Here is a 17,550-nt window from a genome sequence, read left to right as displayed (position 1 = left end):
AGTGTGTTAAGTTGTAATTAAAGGGGTTCTGTGGTCAATTTAAAAAACAAAAACTGACACTTACCTCAGGACATGACAGCTGCAGGGGGCCGATAAAAGCCCCAAGTAAGTCTCAGTTTTTGTTGTTTTAATAATCCACAGAACCCCTTTAAAGGAATACTTAAATCATTTTAAAAAAATGACTTTTACTCACCTGGGGCTCCCCTCAGCCCCCTGCAGCTGAACGGTGCCCTCGCCGTGTCCCTCCGATGCGGCTGGTCTCGCCGGCGGCCACTTCCGGTTTGGCCGTCACCGGCCGACAGGCTGTGAACGCAGCTGATTATCCGCGTCCCCGGACACAATAGCGCCTTCTACAATGCTATTGCGTCCGGGGACGCGGATAATCAGCCACGTTCACAGCCTGTCGGCCGGTGACGGCCAAACCGGAAGTGGCCGCCGGCGAGACCAGCCGCATCGGAGGGACACGGCGAGGGCACCGTTCAGCTGCAGGGGGCTGAGGGGAGCCCCAGGTGAGTAAAAGTCATTTTTTTAAAATGACTTAAGTATTCCTTTAAGGACTATTTTTGTCCTGACACACATTAATGCTTCCTTGCAACATTTTGAACTATTGCAATAAGGATTGTAGACTGTATTCTTTTTATGAGCAGAAATAAGTTCCACATTGCTACTAGGGATCGTTTTGGGCTGTGAGGAAATCATCAGTCTCTTTGCTCCCAGAGGGACCTCTAGTGACTGAAGGGAACAGGGACTTTCTCCAAAATACATTGTTACTTTTAAAATTGGCATCATGCCTATTGTTAAGCTTAAAATGCATTGGTAGTATAGTTATTTAATAATATTGTTCTTTATCATTTTACACAGCTCTGTAGGTTGTTAGTAAGGAGGTTAGATTACAAACATGAGATACTTTTACTTTTGCCTGAGACCAGTGAAGCACGGTCAGTTACTTACCTACACTTGGGCTGCACATCAGTTGTCCATTCACTTACAACTGGCTCAGCGTGAAAGCACCCTATCCCACATAATCCGATACCCTCAAGAAGTTTGGATACCCCTGGGCATGCATTGGGCCATGTCTAATTATTGAAACGTATCTTGCATGACTGGGGGACAGAGCAATTGGCATAATAAAAATAATTTTGAAAAAAGCATTGCGATGGCATGCAATATATAGTTTGAATGGGTCCTAGTTTGTGGTTGTCTTCTTTATTAAGTGTATTCTTGCATTTTGCTATTCCATTCTTCCCAAACTGCAATATTATGTGTGAATAATAGAGTGTATGTGCTCCACAAGTAAATGTAGTCACAGTGTTTGTTATTTCAGCAGGCATTCATTAATCAGGCAGGAGAAACACTGAATACCTTGTGCTCCTATGGTTCTGATGGGGTAACTCTTATGTTTATGTTTGTATGTCGTTGGTTACCAAGGCTGATGTTTAGTTTTCAAGGTTTATGTTAAACGTTCTGTGGTTTTGGGCGAAGTCCCAAGACAAAGTCCAACCTATAAGACGTGTTTAACTCATAAACCTGCTATAAGAATATATCATTCTCAATTATAAACTTCAATCTAGCGTGACAATATATCATACTTGATTATAAACGAAGCATAGCGAACTAAGCGGTTATTTGGGGACTAACTGTATATGTTGGATCTCTGTATTGCTGACAGATTAATGTCATGTTAGGAGACAGTACTACTCTGTAGTAAGGTACAGGTAGTACACAAATGCCCAGTATTCTGCATGGAGACTTCACACACAATGAGCCATATTTATTAACCTCTTGCCGCTTGCGTCACGCCGATGGGCGTGGCCGCGGCGGCAGCCCCAGGACCGCCTAACGCCGATTGGCATAAAGTCCTGGGGCCAGTTAATGTAGGATATTGCGCGCATGCTGCGCGCATCTCCTGCTTGGGGGACGGAGCTCCGCCCCGCCTTCAGTCTCCAAGCAGCTATTGCCGCTCGGGAGACTGTTAGACGGTGTGATCACCGTCTATTTACACTGTGCAGCACTGCGATCAGCAGCAGCGCTGCACTGGGGACAGCCGTGTGACACGGCTGTCCCCCTGGGGGACAAGAGAGTTATCAGCTCTCATAGGCAGAAGCCTATGACAGCCGATCGCCATAATTGGCTGGCTGTGGGGAGGGAGGGAAGGATTTTAAACAGTTGTTTTTTTTAAAAAAAAAAAAGCATGAACAATAATATTATTAAAAAAATAAACATGGGGGAGCGATCAGACCCCACCAACAGAGAGCTCTGTTGGTGGGGAGAAAAGGGGGAATCTCTTCTGTGCTGTGTTGCGCGGCCCTGCAGCTTGGCCTTAAAGCTGCAGTGGCCAATTTTACCAAAAATGGCCTGGTCACTAGGGGGGTTTAGCCCTGCAGTCCTCAAGAGGTTAAGTTTTCACATGTATTAGGTGTGAATCTTGGTGTGAACATATCACCTTCAATGTTCTCCCCAGAACTTTTTTCCAGCCAGGTGGCATAAAAAAGTAACTGGGTGGGGCACAACGGGGGAATGCAAGGCCAGCACAGCTGTCGTTACTGCATAGGAGGAGCATGAGGAGGCGAGCCAATGACAGCCGGGTACTCCCCAAAAGTAGAGTGGAGCACCCGGCTAAAAGAGTCTGGGGAGAACACTGACCTTGGAGAAAATGCAGGAGAAACAGTTAATTGAATAGGGGCCAGTGTGAGATAATTTATTAGAAACGTTTTGTGAATCAATCACAAAGTATCATAGATGGAGAATGTACTAATAGTCAACCCTTAGCAAGTCATTCACCATGGTAGGGCTTTATGAACTTCAGTGGTAATAAATGGTTCAAAGTTTAGTTTATCATTTAACACAGATCATCAGATCAATACCCCAAAAGCTATTTGTTTGGATTTGACATAAACATCTGGCTGGAAGTCACGGCCATTGTGGTGTCACCAGCAAAGTAAATTAAATGGAGCATTGACCCTATCCTTCATTACAATAGTCTTTAGCTGTTCATGCTGTCTTTTCACATCTGTACACAGAAAATGGCTCAATAATGTAATATATTTGCATTATCGATTAGAGGTTGCAGTTAACATTTTCTGTGAAAAAAAAAAAAACATTTTAAAGTGATGTTGCTCTTTCAAAAAAAAACTAAACGTAGAAATGAATTGATCTCCAGCTGCTAGTGCAATTCTAAGCAGCAATATATTGATTTAAGAAGTGTTTCTGATGCTGAAACTAGGATATTTAATCTGAGAATTTGGTATCCTAAATAATATATGTTGTGTTCTACTTTAACCCTTTCACTGCCATAGATGAGATGGCTCTTGCCCAAATTGTACTCTCGCTGATGGTCATTCCGAAGATCAATGTTGTCAAGGTTTTTCAAGGGCTAAAAGAAGCTTATGGCAACATTGCTGTGTTTTAACTCTAAGGAACTGCCTCTTGGTGATACTTTGCAGTGATCCAGATGACTTTACTGTGACAAGTTCACACTATCACCTGCCACAATTGCCCCCCACCACACACACACACACCACACACACACTCCCCACAAATGATTAGAGGCTCTTTATTGAACGTTCTGTCACTAAAGTACTGTAGGTGGTTCCTAGAAAACAGTTAAAAATGAGGGGAGGCGTTAATTTAACTCCTCTTAGAAAAACGTCACTAATTGGGCATAGTCATTATTATTATTATTATTTTAGTATTTATATAGAGCTGACATCTTACACATGGCACTAACTGTCCCTTAGAGGTGCTCACAGTTGAATACCTACCAGAGTCATATGTCTATGTATGTATCATGTATCATGTAGCGTACATTGTATAGGGCAGACATGGGCAAACTTAGCCCTCCAACTGTTGAGGAACTACAAGTCCCACAATGCATTGCAGGAGTCTGAAAGCCACAGTCATGACTCATAAAGGCAAATGCATTGTGGGATTTGTAGTTCCTTAACAGCTGGAGGGCCATGTTTGCCCATGCCTGGTCTAGGGTCAACTTAGGGGAAAGCCAATTAACTTATCTGTATGTTTTTGGGATGTGGGAGAAAACCAGAGTGCCTGGAGAAAACGAACACAGAGATGGGGAGAATATACAAACCTTGTGCAGATTATGCCTTGGCAGGGGTTCGGACGGGACCCAGCATTGCAAGGCGAGAGTGCTAACCACTACTCCACCACTACAATAGTCTATAATGTGTGTTTTCTTGGTGCATGCAAAAACAAATTAAATTGGCTTGGCCAACAGAGGTGAAATTTTGGAACAAACACTTGGCAGAGAAAGGTTTAAAAACATTTATTTCATATCAGTTCATCAAGTAGCTTTTATACAACTAGCTACTGTACATCTACAAAAGAATACCAGTAACTGGGCACACAGGACTAGACAACATCAGTGCTTAGAGTTGGGATTTAAAATGTCAGATGAACGTCCAAAATAACAATTACAGATACTATCACAATGGTAAGTTGTTTTTTTTTTTGTTGTTTTTTTTTGGGGGGGGGGGGGGGGGGTTAAAGAGCTGCATTTCTAATGCAAACAGAGGCAACCACATGTAATAAATGTACTTGAAAAGAAAAAGACATCCAAATTGGGCTTAAAGCAAAGCCTCACTGGCATAATTTGTAACATTATGTAACCAATTAAGCACAGAAGGTATTAGCATATACTGATTACAATGGAATGTCATTGCTGAAGGGGTATGCAGATTGCCCCAATTATTGCTATTATTATGAAAACAATTTAGATCTTATCTCCTCAGGATTTCTGGATCACACACAGCTCTCCTTCTCAGCAATTGTATTATGCAACCTAAAATGCTAACAAAGAAAGAAATAGTGAAGAGGACATATTTTTGGTTATTTTTAGCGTTTTGTTCAGGCCATCCTCAGCTTGACAACATTGTGAAAAAGCAATATATCATTTAGACATATGTCTGGATCATAAAATCATACTGTAAAAACAAATTGCCCGTACTAGCTTTGTTCAATAAAAGATATTTGTATATGTGATTTGTGAAGGCTTACAAAGTTTCCTACAATTCCTATGGGTTGTCACAGTGAGGCCTTACAAAAACTTTATGTACAGGGAAAAATAAGGTAGAAAAATTATGGCAGACTTTAAAACGTATGACTCCTGTGGCCACAATGGCCCACTTTCACTTTTGTGACCTCTGGGTCATGACACTGGAATGAGAGATTCGTTTTCTCATTCACAGCGTGCAGGGAGGCGTGAGATCGGCAGGGGGCATGGCCAGGGAGAGAAAGCTGCCCAATGGCAGCTCTGGGAACCCTGCAGGAATGTTTTGAGCAGAGACTCCCTCCCACATGTTTACCTCCGAGATAGCGACAAATATTGTTGCTAATCTCGAGGGGCTATAGCGTGGTGGTGGGGGCAGACATCTGCATTGTGGGGACACCGAGGCATGTCATGAGGCAGAGGAACATGCCTCTGTGCCCCAACTGCCCCCCAAAAAACCCCTGGGGTTCTCTTTATTCTGCACAGTCAGACACCTTCTTATTCGTTGCAAGTCGAAATGATCACTGAATGGAAGATTTTTCTGAGTAGAGGCAATTTTTGGTTGCAGTTTGTATGCAGATCAAAATAGACCAATCAAATGCACTTGAAGCCAAATGTGTAATAGCTCATGAATTATCATCTTGTTTAGCACCTCTAAGAATTGCAGTGGCAGCTTTGTACTGATTCAGCACATGAAGTATGTGGCGCCTAATACATTTCAGAAAATACCATATTGGTCTCATTCCAAGTTTCATGGGCTGAATTTGCATACAATTGTATGACATTGCCATCATAGCAGACTTTACAAATACAAATTATACTTCAGTCAGGTCGGCGGTTAGACTTTGTTGCTTTATTTCTGCTGCCACTTCTTGTCCATGGAGAGAAATGCCTGCTTGGCTAACACTTTGGTTACTAAATGACAGCTTAAAAGAAGAATGAAGATCGCTCAGTAAAATAAATGGTGTGGAGTGGTTTAGGAAACGGCATCCATTGCATAAACCTGAGGAGCAGAGGTTGCAGAGCAGACATAGCACTAAAGCCATGTACACATACCAGATGGTCCCTGGCTGAGAATCTAGCACGTGTATGGTGGCTCTTTAAACTCCCCCCCCCCCCCCCTCACCCGCCCACACTATGCAGAAGTGAGAAATGTGACTGCGGTTTCATTTTGTCTGAGAGTCGAGTCCATTGTTCTTTCTTCTTACTTCTCCCACACTATGTAGCTTGGCCATGCTCTGTTCCAAGCCCCTCCCCCCATAACAACAAAACATGTTGCTAGATCATAGGCTAGTGACTCATGTATACCGCACTGAGCACTAAACTGTTGCATGAAAGAACAACTCTTGATCCCTGCGAATGATAGTACTGTGTGTGTGTGTGTGTGTGTGTGTATTCACCTTAGGACAGGAGAAAAGATCTGGTTAGCACAACTAAGTCAATTTGCATAAATTATTTCAAATGATGTCTCTAAGTTTTGCATGTCCAGATTGGACTTCCCACTGTCATGAGAACTAAGCAGCAGCTAATAAGTGTTAATAGTGCCAGAAGGATCTATTTTTATGTGTTTCTTAGCTCCATGCAATTTCTTAAGCCAAGGGTTTTCAGAATTAGTTGGGAATTAGCCAAATGCAGCAAAGCAAACCGTTAGTAAATGATTGTGGTGAGAGCTTAGGAGTAGGTCTGTGGCTTATTGCAGTCTCTAATCTCTTTCTAATTTTTCTGTTTCAGATTACGTAGTATGTAATATATAACATCACTTCTTTCACTTAAATGTCATCTCTTAATCATACATCAGATGTCAAATTTAAAGTGGAACTCTAGCTCATTATCACCCGTTTAGATAAGGTCATTTGTTTATTTGAAAAATATAAACATTTTATTTAAACAATTGAAAAAGACCACAAATACAAGCATAATGAAAAGCATAGATGTGTGGATGTTGGCAGTAGCACTGCACTGCCCTAGCCGCTCTCACGTGGTTGCCCTGCAGATGGAAGTACAGAGAAGTAGACAGAGGTTAATTTCACTGATGGAACAAGATACTATAACTCAGAGCACAAATTACATATATGGCATACTACCAACATCTGGAATATATAGAGACACACTACCAATTTCCTTTTTGCTTTCTGTGATGTAGGGCTCCCTCTTTTGAACTGGTTAGGCTGTGGACTCTTGCAACAGACATTGGTAGAAGTAATATCTGGTTTCATACCACTAATGCACTCCATTACCCTAGACTTTTATCCATGCTGGGTACATCTACCAGTATACCCAGTTGAGGCTAAACACTTCTCCGGAGGAAGTTAATAAAATGCATTGAGCCAGGTGCTTAGCCCTCTTCATTGATTGGTTTATACCTTGTGTAATGTATGCCGTGTACAATGTTTATACCTTGTAGCTTACTGAGATAAAATGTTTATATTTTTTAATAAATTAATGACCTATGACCGTAGTATTTACTACATGTGCCCTTAAATGTCCTGGAGACCCAAACAATTAAACAATATACTTTAATTGTTATGTGGGGAATTTATCTTTCTAATCTTTTATATTTTAGGAGGTAATACAGTGCTTATACCTTTCCTAGAGGTCTTTTTTATATCAAATTCAGATACCTAACCTGATGTCACGATATCCCCCAAACGATCAGAATACACAGATCAAAAATACAATTGTTCACTAAAAATTGTATCATTAATGGGCAACTTAAAGTGACCTGAGCAAGAATAGCAATATTTTTTTTTAATAAACCTCCCCATAAGGATGTGCAGCAGATGCAGTTCCTAGATTCCTTGAGGTCACATATATAATATGTAAGAAGGAGAGAGTTGTGCACACAGTGGGAAGTCTATAAAGAACACTGTATTGCGCAGTATAAAGCCAGTAGGGTGCAAACGTCTCTAGGAATTTCTTGCATCGCTCTCTGCCTGTGCGATGAAAACATTGATAAAGCTATTTTAGAGGTCATTACATTTCCTAACATTTTAAGTTGAATATGGTTCACTGCACATTACAGCTTTTAATAAGTGATAAAAGAAACCATGAAGAGACTGTAGTGTTTGATTTATTTTCATGATTTACCATGCCAAGTGCCAGACAAAAAAAACTTAAAAGCAAAATTCAGAGCTGCGCAGAGATGGGAGACATGAAGACTATCACTGCAAAGATTTTTGCTTTATCGTTGGTCATAATGGGGTATGTTCCCTAAACTGCTTTAAGCAGAATTACTTGTGTTAAGTCTTACCGTACAATGAGTAGAGTGAAATGCAATACATTGCCACTATTGAATGTGTCCTATGTTCCTCCATCATCTTGTATATCGGTACACAGGGGAAAACGCAAACGATAGGCACAAACTCCAGAGAGTAATAAGTGCCGCTGAGAAGATCATCGGGTCACCCCATGTCTGTCCCCCCTCCCCCTGAACCTCCTTCACACATCTAGAATGAGATCCATGGCCAACAGGATTACACACAACCTCTCCTACCCTAGCAGTCGCTTCTTCAGCCTGCTTCTTTCAGGCCTCTGCTAAAGAACCTTCCCCACCAAAACCTCCAGGCACAGGAACACCTTCCTCCCCCAAGCAGTCCTCCACCTTAAAGGGAATCAGAGATGAACGTAGACCTAGAAAATGAAAAAGCTTTTATACATACCTGGGGCTTCCTCCAGCCCCATACGCGCTGAGCGATCCCAAGCCGCCATCCTCCGCTGCCTGCATCTATGAGAACCGGCTCCCGTCACTGACGTCATCGGAGCTAGGCTACGCAGGAGAAGTGCGCCCTCTACGTATCTCTCCATACACTGCTGCAGAGATACGCAAAGAGAGCACTTCCCTTACGCTCAGACTGGCTCCGACTGACTGCAGAGCGGGGAGCCGGTTCTCATAGCTGCGGGCAGCGGAGGACGGCGGCGTGGGATCGATCAGCGCGTATGGGGCTGGAGGAAGCCCCAGGTATGTATAAAATATTTTTCATGTTCAGCTCTGAGTCCCTTTAACCTCCTGGGGGATACAATTATATCACCCAGGAGGTGGCGCAGCACTATTTTTTAATTTTTTCTATTTTTTAAATCATGTAGCGAGCCCAGGGCTCGCTACATGATAGCCGCTGTGCAGCAGCATCCCCCCACCCCCTCCGATCGCCTCCGGCAATCAAAGCAAACAGGAAATCCTGTTCAGAACGGGATTTCCTGTTTGGCTTCCCCCGTCGCCATGGCGACGATCAGGATGACGTCATCGACGTCAACGACGTCGTGACGTCAGAGGGAGTCCCGATCCACCCCTCAGCGCTGCCTGGCACTGATTGGCCAGGCTGCGCATGGGGTCTTGGGGGGGGAGCGGCGCGGCACGGCGGGTAGCGGCGAATCAGCGCGGAGCGGCGGCGATCGGTATATACACGCAGCTAGCAAAGTGCTAGCTGCATGCAACAAAAAAAATTATGCAAATCGGCCCACCAGGGCCTGAGAAATCCTCTGTGGCGGCTTACCCCGAGCTCAGCTCGGGATTATCCCCCAGAGGGTTAACTCAAGTCCCCTCCCCAATGATACCCCCCAGGCTCCTCCAGCTCCTCTGGTTCCTTAGCATATGCACACGTGTCCATGTGTTTGACTCTCAGCTGTCGCACTATATCATATATTATGTGTTGTTTTACACTATATGGTTGTTATTTGCACTATGTTAATTGCTGTGTGTACCACAAGTAATTCCGGGTGCGGTGCCTGTTGCACTTGGCGAAATAAATTGATTCTGTTTACATGCAATGCATTGTGCAGTAATACTTTACACACAATATTCTGCTTACCACAGTTTGGAGAATATACTGCAATGTTTTATATATTTGCAACTAAACTGAAGAAATTTTTTTGCACTGGACGTATTTTCTAAGAAGTGAATGCCTGGTGGACCCTGAGCCTTCTTGCAGTATATGTATACTTCACCTCTTATACTATGTAAGACCCCAAAAATTACCTAACAGGTCTTTTCAGCAATAATAGCAGAGGGATCCTGAAATGGCTGCCTCATGTGTGGGCTTTTTTATACGCTGAGTGCAGCGAAATTCCAATTGATGCAAGTGTCCAAGACGTTGCTTGCCACCTCCAATATGGTTGCCTGTGTTCCATTGTATTGTCTTTGGCCACCAGAACATTATGGACAGCTGAGTTGCACTGCAGTGGTTTGCATATGATCAAATTACATCGGCATGCTGATATATTCAGGTCAGATTTTATTTTTTCATGAATCTGAACATCAACAATACTGCTGGCAACACTGAATCCCAGTGACTGATTTCAGTGTGTAGTTCCTCTGGCCACGGGGTGATCATGAAAGGAATGAATTCACAGGAACCAGCATCTGTTTTCATCAAAACAGGAAGTGCATCTGTAGTTGTTTTTTTATCATTTTTTCTGCAATATTTGAGGAATTATAGATAAAAAGGAGATATGCACAACAATATCACATTCTGTCTTTATTTTGATTTTACTGGAGTTCTTATTCAGTATAAATACACAATATATATTGATGTAAACTACTCGTAATACCTCTCAACTAAGGCTCCATGTAACACCGGCAAGAGCCTTGTACGAGCCCTCAGACTATTTTATCTATACTGGGAAGAGCCTGGATCTTGGCAGCAGATGAAACCGCTCGGCTCACTGTGAAAATAAAATGTAGTTGTTTTCTTGAAAGCAGAAATAATGTCAAGTGAAAATGGTAGCCAGTTATAGATAAGAATCCCAGAAAAACTTTTATTTTTTAACTCTTACCTTATTCATTAAAATAAGCCTGATAATTATGATTAGTATTAACCATGTTTTGTTATAATGGCCCACAAAAGCACAGTAAAGTTGCAATGTTACCTTGACTGAGTGCCCATTTCCACTGAGTGCCCATTTCCACTGAGTGCAAGTTCGCATTATTACTGAAAGCAATGCAAGTTCAATAGAATAGTTTTCAATGAATAAGTTTTTTGTAGTCCGTTCCAATCCCAAAAAAAACCAACACATATGATTGTCAATTACGCTAGTCCCATGCAAAAATTCAGATACTATATAGTTCAAATTTCACTAACGGAAAATCGCATGCAAAATGTAACATCCTTGTGGAAACGGGGCCGTACAGCGATAAGGAAGCACGTGTTGCGCAATTAGCGCGACTCATGTTTCCTAGGTAACAAGAGCATTGCTAGGGCTACTTGCATTGACTGTTACTCTAGCAATGCTTGTGTTATGTAGGTAATGTGATTCATGCTATTTGCCCGGGCGGATTTACAATAAGGTGTATGGAGGGAGAGAGAGCACAAAGCCAGCACTGCAGTTGGGGTTCTTTATTGTAGCAAAAACGAACACTTACAGTTCTGTAGCAGCCAGGTGTCAGGGCAGGTTAAGTGGGCGCCAGGTCTGTGTCCCCCTGCGGACGTCCGTTTCGCGCTAACCGCGCTTGTTCACCGCAATGGGGAAAGAGTTCCCCATTGCGGTGAACAAGCGCGGTTAGCGCGAAACGGACGTCCGCAGGGGGACACAGACCTGGCGCCCACTTAACCTGCCCTGACACCTGGCTGCTACAGAACTGTAAGTGTTCGTTTTTGCTACAATAAAGAACCCCAACTGCAGTGCTGGCTTTGTGCTCTCTCTCCCTCCATACACATCATATCGCCACTTGACTTCCTGCCGGAGCACGCAGTTTAAAGGGACCCACACCTCTACAGCTCATTATATAGCATAGCCCAGCCCAGTCCCCTGTTGCAATTGCAATCTCAGTTGAGTGCTGGAACTACCTCTTTCCTTTATCCATACCGGATTTACAATAAGGCACTGTAGCACGTGCCTACAGGCGCCTGATGTTGGAGAGGCGGCTCCCTCCCTTCGCCCCTATTCAGAGTCCCGAACAGTGTGTAAATGAGGTTACTCACCCGGCTCTCAGCATTCCACTGATGAGATCTCCCTTCCGTCAGGGGCACCTCTAGCTACATAATACTAAAGTGCACCTGTAGCTACCTATGACAGGAAGGGTAAGTAAGGGAAAAGTGACAGTTGGGTCAGCCAGCACACTTGTGGTGTTAAATTGGTTGTTTGTTGAATATAGAGGGGTACTGCATGTCCTGCATTTGAGAAAATATCCCACTACCAACCTTTTGATTATTACACTTGTGGTGTGGTTCGACAGGGGTTTGCAGGTTCATGTGGGGCGAAGAATAAGGTACCAGGAGATCTGTGCCTATAGGCTCCTGTGAGGTAAATCTGTGCCTGCTAATTGCGTAACACACGTTACCTTGTCACTATAAGTAACAGTAAAATCTTCATGCGACTTTACCATGCTTTTGTGAATATGGGCCAGAGTGACAAAACATTTTGCAATAAATTAGTAAGGGGTTGCAGATGACAAATGGGAGAAAGGTTTTATAGACCTTGGCCCTTGTCCAATTAACTTTTTCTCCTGAGTTTTTTTTTCATCTCTTTAAAAAAAAATACTTTTCAGCACTTACCAACTGAAAAAGCACTAAAAGGTAGGTAAAAAGTAATATATAACTTATTTAATGTAATTTCTTATTTGTTGGGAGCTTTAACAGTATTTTATGGGAAAGAATTGTAAATATCTCCTTGAAGAAAAGTTAATGGGATATGAGCCATTGTTCAGAGAAGTGTTGAGCAAGTTCTGAATTTTCCTTTAACGCATTGCACTGCAGCAGGGTGAGAAGAAGGGGATGGGACACCAGGAATACCGCAGATAAGTCAACTGAACCAGTGGGGGACAAAACAGCAACCATGATATCCTAACACTGCAAGTGGAAAATCCAAGCACTTCAGTTTGGAAAATCCATTTAGGTCAGCCCTATACATTAGAAAGATTAATGGAAAACATTCAGCTTGCATACCTTTTCCAGTGCATACATTACACAGCTATTCCACTGCATTCCTAGTCGGTCAGTGAGAAGTGTCATTGTCTGTTGCCAGTCACTGCATTAGTCCAGGTATTTAAAATGGCGAGTCCCCTTATTATTTGTTACTCGTATCATTTATGCAGGAAGATAGAAATTCCTATACCGTCCGGAGAGAATAAAGATTCCAGGCTTGCAACTCAGAGCAATTTCAGCTTTTAGCCAGTTTGGGGAATTCATAGCTGAATGTAATATGAATTGGAAAGATAATTTAAATAACAGTAAGTTACAGAAAGGCTTGTGCAGAATTGATAGTAGTGGAAGGCATTTTTATGCAAAAGAGGAGTTTCTCTTTAAAAGGAAAATATATTTTTGAGAAAGAACCCGTCGTGCCACTTCAGCTTCACATGTTGCAAGGATTAATGGCAAGACATTATTTTGGGCCGTTATCTTTGATAAAATACAGTCAGAACTATTCCAAAGTGTTTCTAGAAGAAACTGAACAATCTGTGTCTCACAATCTTCTGGCATTTGCTGGATTAGCACAGATATTAATAATAAATAACAAGGGCCGCTGTTCTGTACAGCTAATTACTCATACAGAAATCAAGAATTTCTGGGAAGTCTGCACTAAACAAAGTACTGTAGCCGAGGAGGCAAAAAGGTGTCGTTTGAGTTCATTGTCATCTCTGTGTTACAGATTACCCAGCATGCTCATGGTGAACCAGAACTCTGAGGAGTGTCTAAGGAGCTAAAAAAGATCAAAAAGCTTAATTACCATAATGCTATATAAAGCAGAATTTTGCCTTCTTAAAACAGAAGGTATTTGCAATTATTCAGGTTGGAGTGAGCTATGTGGTGTATCACTGCTGAATATGCAAATCATCTTTGTTGTCCCTGATAGTTTCACACCTGTTACTGCTGGAATGCAATGATGTGTCAGCTTGTTAATACAGTATTACAGAGCCAAACTAATCCAACAAGCATGCAAACAGGATTCGGATTGATTGATCCTCATCAGTGTATGACATGGATTAATACCCCATAGAGCCACATTAATACATGCCATGCAATGATGAACAACCAATTCAAAACAGTCTATATGCATGTTGGATTAGTTTGACTCTGTAATAATAATAATACCAAGCTGACACATCATTGAATTCCAGGGGTTCTGGAGGTGACGTGTTTAGCTATTAGGGACAACAAAGATGATTTGCATATTCAGCAGTGATGCGCTGTGGGACACCTCAGATAGAGCTCACTCCAACCTGAATAATTATTATTATTATTATTATTATTATTATTTATTGTATTTATAAAGCGCCAACATATTACGCAGCGCTGAACATTAATTTAGGTTACAGACAATATTTAGGGGTGACATACAGCAATATGACAATACAGGAATACAAGAAAACCAGATTACACACCATAGTATGAGTACCAGGTAATGCTTAGTCAGTCACTGGATGGGAGCATGGAGATTAGGCAAGTTAGGTTCACTCAGATGCAGAGCATGGGTGCACAGTAATGGAGGTGCAAGATCAGGTAGGACACAAAAGGAGGAGGACCCTGCCCGAAGGCTTACAATCTAGAGGGAGAGGTAAGGACACGAATGGTAGGGGACCAGAGTTCAGCTGTAGGTTTAGAGCACTTGTGAGGGGTGGTAGGCCAGAGTGAAAAGGTGAGTTTTGAGGGCTTTCTTGAAGATGTTGAAGATGTTTTAAAGCACACCTAAAGTTTGAAAATAAACAGTTTCACTTACCTGGGGCTTCTGCCAGCCTCCTGCAGCCTGCCCTGTGCCTGCAAAGTTAGCAAACGATCCTCCTGTCCCCGCCGTGGCTCCGTTTCTTTACCGCTGACTTACCAGTCAACGGCCATTGCGCCTGCCCAGCCCTGGCCACACGCATCCTGGCTCCTGCTCATGTCACCGGGGGTGTGTCCTGCACAGACGCAGTACAAGAAAATCTCTACTGTGCCTGCGCAGGACACTCCCAGCGGCGGGAGCGTGTACAAGGAAGCATGTGGCCAGGGCTACGCAGGTGCAGTGGACGGCAACTGCAGAAAGTGAAACTGAGCCACAACTGGTAACCGGAGGATCGTATGGTAACAGCGTGGGCGCAGGCACACTTTTTTTTTTCAATCTTTACTTTAAGAAGGCAAAATTTTGTTTGTTCTCTCTGGAAATTTATAGCTAGATGCAAATTAAAATGGAAAGACAATTTTTATGCATTTAGATGATTTACAGAGTTGTGCAGCACCAATCTACTGTATATGGACAACATTTATTTTTATTTTTTTAAATGGAAGCAGAGTTTCCCAACAAATATAACTCACTGTGCTACCACTGCAGCATTTCAAACCCTTTTTTATAATTATAGTTACATTTTAAATGTTAAATCTTTAATTATTATTATTACAGTGCTATATGCTGAAATTCTTTCTTCAGATACTGTAGCTTTAGCTATGCTTTTTACTACTTGACTTTTTATCTTCATTAGGATCTACCAGACTCTGAGCGATATTGATCTCAGGACATGTGTTTCCTCCTGATTATTCCAGTTCTAAGTTTTCATAGCCAGAAGTTTCAGCAACCACATTGATTTAATAATAAGAATATTTATATTTTTTGTAAAATCTATATTTTCATCCAGCTTTTGATACTTTATACTGTTTTGGATTTACTGCTGTTAGTAAATCCGTAATACATTCATCCCCTTTAGATGTCCCACCTCGGCTGGTCAGTCTACATACTTATGGCTTGACTAAGCATTCTTTGGTAAATCTTTCTTTATGCTTGCTGTGAGAAATGAAATTTACAGCTCTGGAACTGTCACTGTATTCCTTATAGGTTTCTATGTATTTATATTCTTGCACATTCCAAGTGAGTGACTTCATGCTTAATACTGTGGGAAGTACAAGTGCCATACAACTGGAAGAGTACAAAACCATACTCCACACCAAAATATCTAATAACCACGGAATGGCTCAGTTACGGCTTTAAGCAGAACATTATGTTTGTGGCATAACAATGTTTTTTTTTTATAAATAGTTTCCGATAGAATTACAAGAAGTGTTGGCATGTATGTGAAATAATCTTGTATACTACGGAGTAATTGTGAACTGTTATGTTACAGTTATGTGTCGTGATAGTGCTACCCTTCAGAATTGTAGATTTCAGTATTGATTTTCTGAGGTTGTGTCTTTTTGAAGCAGAATTGCTTACTCTGATATTATAAAGAAAATAATGCTACTAAAATATAAGGGCAGCTTCAGTACCATGTCACAAGACAGAGCTCTTTGTGAAGCAAATAGTCAGCATCGGTGATGGAATTTTTCCCCTTTAAAATGGACCTGAACTCTTGCACAGGACAGAAAGAAAACAGGGAGAAATGCTCCCTGTATGTATTTAGAAAGTTTAGCCTGTTTAATTCCTCCTAATTTGTCTCTAATCACAAGTTGTAATTTGATCTCTCACTTGTGTCACATGACTGCCACGGCAGAGATGGCAGATAAGCTCATTTGAAAGCACAGGATGTTAACAATATGTCTGCTTCAATGGATGTAGAAACACTGCAGATTTATTTTAGGATTTGTATCAGCTGTAACAAAGAAACATATTTTGTTTAAAGATTATTATGCTGTTGTGTATCTTTTAGAGCAGAGAGGGCGTTCTGAGTTCAGGTCCGCTTTAAGGCTAATTTGCCCAAGCTTTGTAAATGTTTTAAACCTTCACAACAATTGGGATATGTGCGGGTGCAAGACAGTGTTGTACCATTTCTTTTCCTGGCTGAACTTGGATGGATGTGTGTTTTGTTTTTTTTTTCAACCGAACTATGTAGGTATGCAATATACAATGTGATCCTCTATCAGCTATATACTGTACAGTAAGAACTTTGTCAAAATCACATTAATGTAGCCATATAACTAACACTTCCCCAGAACAGCTAATAAACATTGACATCACACATTTCTATAGGACAGTGAAAATCTCATGGCATTGTTATGTATATCCCCTATGAACCTATGAATACACTCTAGGAATCTCTCCTATAGGGAGCAGTAACCGTCAGCATGGTTGGAAAAGGGTCCTGTGCATCATTTCCAGTATCTAGAATATGCTAATGTCACCATGTAAGCAGCCAATGACATTCCAGCTTTCAGATCTGGAGGTTCTTCACATGTCTTTGAAAAGACAGATGTATCTCATGGGGGTAACTATTATTATTATTAATATTACTATTATTATTCAGTTAGCACTGAAGATATTTAAAACATTTTCTTAAACAGGCTTATCAGTGCAGACATTGTACAGGTCCAACTATACAGTAAAAGAAGACCACCCTGTGTATCTTAAGATGAATATTAACTTTTAAAGACCATTCCAAAAAGCTAAATTAACTGCAGTACAAAGTAGCTAATTGCTAAAAGTTATGATCACAATCATAAAAGAGCACCAAAATACCGATTTAGCAACTCTGCAAAAACACACCTGCAATTAATATTCATGCCACTTAATTGGTAAACATTTTATTTGTATGACCATCTTTTTTCAATTTTAAGGAGTATTTTAACATTCACATCAGTACCATTTTCAGTTGTTTCCATTGGCTCCCATACTTAGTAACAGTTTAAACCTTATTGTCCATTTTTGTTTTCATC

At 41.5% G+C, this 17,550-nt stretch overlaps 1 protein-coding gene and 1 long non-coding RNA gene across 3 annotated transcripts in view; one reads left to right on the top strand and one right to left on the bottom strand.

Annotated features, from left to right (window-relative positions):
- Positions 1-17,550, top strand: part of CHSY3 (chondroitin sulfate synthase 3) — a 480,130-nt gene that overhangs the window by 442,051 nt on the left and 20,529 nt on the right. The gene's annotated exons all lie outside the window — the stretch shown is intronic.
- The window catches only part of LOC137525515 (uncharacterized), a 37,952-nt gene continuing 27,333 nt past the window's right edge, over positions 6,932-17,550 (bottom strand). For both annotated transcript variants that reach the window (XR_011022931.1, XR_011022929.1), the window contains exons 3-4: positions 10,550-10,663; positions 6,932-6,992 (exon numbers count right to left, since the gene is read on the bottom strand). This is a non-coding gene — a long non-coding RNA (uncharacterized lncRNA). The remainder of the gene's footprint in view (positions 6,993-10,549; positions 10,664-17,550) is intronic.

Source organism: Hyperolius riggenbachi, chromosome 1 (genome assembly GCF_040937935.1).
Source record: "Hyperolius riggenbachi isolate aHypRig1 chromosome 1, aHypRig1.pri, whole genome shotgun sequence".
NCBI classification, from domain to species: Eukaryota; Metazoa; Chordata; class Amphibia; order Anura; family Hyperoliidae; genus Hyperolius; species Hyperolius riggenbachi.
Note: the sequence above shows the minus strand (reverse complement) of the source record. Positions and strands in the feature narration are given on the sequence as shown.